The following is a 3759-nucleotide window of genomic DNA, read 5'->3' as shown; positions in this document are numbered from 1 at the left end:
TCCAACCTCAATGATTTATGATTCTTTGATTCTATTATTCTTTGAATCTGTGGTCATCATTCTTGGCTTTCCCAGAGGTAAGAGACATCATGTGTAGTTAGACCCAAGAGTAAAATGCCATTTTCTTTCCCACCTTGGTGGATTTTTGTTCTAAGAGGAAGAACTTCCTAGAGGGGTATTTATAGAGGAAAATGCCAGGTTTTTTTATTAAGTATGGGTGATCAGGAAAACAAAGATTAAACATATGAAGAGGTGAATAGATGCTATGAAGGAGCTCTGTATTCAGGTTCAGCTGTGTTGACTGGGTACAGGGAAAGCAGGGAAAGAAGTGATTGACATGTTATGACTACGGAGAGGCTTAGCAGCAGCCAATTTCCAATTGAAACACAAAACTTGGCCCATGTTTGGGCCTTTTTATGAAATTTATTGCTGCAGGTCTTCCCCTGTACCAGGAAGTCATAAACTCATAAAACTCTAGATATTAGTGGGCACCTCTACTTCTTGAAGGGCAGGGGAGATGAGTAGAGTGGAAAAGAAAAAAAAACAGTGCACAGACTTATAGAAAACAGTTAGGAGAGGGATAGAAGTTACAAGAGATAGAAATTAAATTGACACCAAAAATTCAGGATCATATATAATCTTCTTCAGGATAATATCTGGCCTGTATTACTGTACTCTGGGAAGGGCTTCCTTACCTTTTGGATAAGATTTAAAACCAAGGGCATGAGATATTGAAACAGAGCTGCAATGAAAGGTCTTTGTATTGTGGATAACTTCCAAAGTCCCTGACAGTGACACTGTCCTTTAGATTGGCTGCAGGATAACTCTTAGGTCAGCATTTTCAGGGGAAGATGGAAACAAACAGTTGTGCACCTGCTTTGACCTCTATATGAGAGAGACAAGATGTGTTGCTAAGGATTAAGGTTACCTGTAATAGGGTGCAAAGGCACCATTGCCAGCTATTCTCAGTATGGGTTTTTCATAAGAGAAAGTTTAAAGTGGCTGCATGTGAAAGTAAATCTTGACAGCACATGACTTGGGAGGTTGAGCAGTGAAGAGCCTTTTATGAATTACATTTGCCTTAATGTCTCATTTTAGGGAGATGATTATAGGTGTTGATCTGGATATGTTGTCACACAAATAATGGAGTCCATTTACTCTCACATGTATCGACCCCTGTGGAATAGGGATAATCTGTTTTATTGATAATAGACTATTAAAAAACCATAAAAATGGACAAAAATATTCTTATGATTTCAAACAACTACGGAGGAAGAAACTGACCACTGCTCGGTGGTCACCAAGGTAACATGCTGATGTTTCTTACAAGTTATTTCAACAGGTGAAAGGGAGAGGAGAGAGAAAAATAAAAGGGCTGTTATTCCTCTGTCTTTTGAGATGTTTCATCAAGAACAATGCTGGATGCCCTATGGACACCTTCTTTTCATCCCAGAAGGCTCCAGGGTTACTTTATTTGACTTAGTTTCCACCATTGCTCAGATGATGAGATGAAGTCTTTACTAGATTTTATCCCATTATCAGGAAGTTATTTCCCTTTAAATTTCCTTAGCCTGCTACTACATCTCAAGATAATATTTTATATATTAACATATTAATATAATATATAATATCCATAAATACTGATATAATACATAATATCCATAAATGTATAGGAATTTATTTTTTCTCCAATTCTTGTAACTACGTGGACCTTCCCTGACTTCTACTGCCATGAGCAGCAGTGGGGAGCAGTGCTACAGCACTGGCACTGGGTTTGCACCTGAGATGCTGTGTTACGCAGCATTAGCAAATCTATCTTGCCTCCCTTCCCCATGCTTGCAATCTGCCAAAGGAAATATCCCGATAATACTTGGAAAATGCTTAGTCTGGAACCATGAGCAGATTTTTGGTTGCTGGTTCTGAGTACAAGGCAAAACAGGAGAGGATTATGCAGCTGAATGAGCAGTAGTGATAAGAGAAATTCAGGGACAAAAAATGCCTTATTCCTGGAAAGCCAGGAAACACCTGAGACTGAAAACAGATCACTGCTATAAGACTCTCACCAAGCAGAGAGAAACAACTGACAATAACTACCTGGAAGATGCCTGTTGTCCCTAACTGCTAATACATTCTTCCATGTCAATTTGACACAGAATAGTCTAGCTGCAGTGGTCCCCATGAATATGGTAGTGGCATGAAAAAGATGCTGCTGTGGATGTCTGACTGGGAGCAACAGAAACAGAGCCCATTTGTTCATCCCCTGACACCTGGCCCAAAGAACAGTGCCACCAAAGGACTCTCTGCAACTTGATCACACTTTCCTTTTTGGAGAAAAATGAACACATGGTCACAGGAGATAGATGACGTGAGCCTTCTACTGAGGATACCCTCATCCCACCTACTGCTTGCTCATAAAGCCTCACCCAAGCACTCTGACCACAGGAATGAGCTCTTCAACCATCCAGGAGCATCTGCAGTATGGTGTTAGCCTGAGCATTTCAGCACTTCAGAGCCCCGAGCACATACTTAATATTTGCCTTGAGAGACGGAGTGCTGTTACCTTTCCTGTATTGGGGTTGACAGCTGCAGCTATAAAACTGCCCAGACAACTGATTCAGTGAAGTGATTTAATCATCTGGAGACACAGTCAGCAGCAGGCAGGGACAATTCATGCAGGGGCCTTGAGCAACCCTTTAGAAAGACATATGAACCCTAGAGCCTCAACGGAACTGTCTGAATCTGGTCCACCTTGGAAAACCCTTAAGAACTTTCTAGCTCTTTTCTCTTTTCTCATGAGCTTTGATAAAAATATTCTGTTTGGATAGGTCAGCCCAGAGTCTTCTACAGAAATAAGGGCATTTTTACTTCTTTCTTTCCCATAGAATCATAACGTGGCTTCGGTTAGAAGGGACCTTAAAAATCCTCAAGTTTCAACCCCCCTACCATGGCCAGAGACATCTTCCACTAGACCATGTTGCTCAAAGACCCATCCATCTTGGCTTTGAACACTTCCAGGGATGTGGCGTCTACATTCTCTGGGCAACATGTTCTAGTGCCTCACCATGCTCTGAGTAAAGAACTTTTTCCTAATGTCTAATCTAAATCCCTTTCTTTTAGTTTAGAACTGATTTTCTTTGTCCTGTTGCATCCTTCGGCATTCATCATTCTGTTATAGTGGAAAGAATTGTGGAGTTTTTGATGTTCCTGGCTTGCAGACTGTGGCTAAAGCATGGGAGACCTCATCAAATTAATATCACACAAAATGAGAAAAGAAAGCTAGCAGAAAATCTAAAGTGAAGTATCAAACCATAGACATTCAGGCAGGAAATAAGGAGTTCATCATAAAGAAAGGACATTAAAATTCAGTAAACTGAATATTACAATGAGTGTCACAGCAAACACAGGCAACTATTATTTTGATGTGAAAATATATTTGATCTGGAGAGCACATTGGTGTTATTCTTGGTTTCAGATTGTGATGCATCTGATCTGAACTGTGTTACTGATGTTACAACTGTCCAACCTGCCTGGATGATATGGTAGCTGGCAGGAGACAGAGCTGACATTTCTGGTCTAAAAGGCATTTATGTTCACTTCATTATGTCCAGACTCTTGGTATTTAGCAAACAAACTCTGAGGCAGCTGATGTTACATTGCTATGACTCTTAAGTTTCATTGCAACTATCCAGATAGCAACCCCTGTTATCTGATAATGCTTGTAGTTTTAGCACCTATTTTACTTTTGTTTCTCCTCAAAAT

Source organism: Ammospiza caudacuta, chromosome 2, assembly GCF_027887145.1.
Source record: "Ammospiza caudacuta isolate bAmmCau1 chromosome 2, bAmmCau1.pri, whole genome shotgun sequence".
NCBI classification, from domain to species: domain Eukaryota; kingdom Metazoa; phylum Chordata; class Aves; order Passeriformes; family Passerellidae; genus Ammospiza; species Ammospiza caudacuta.
Note: the sequence above shows the minus strand (reverse complement) of the source record.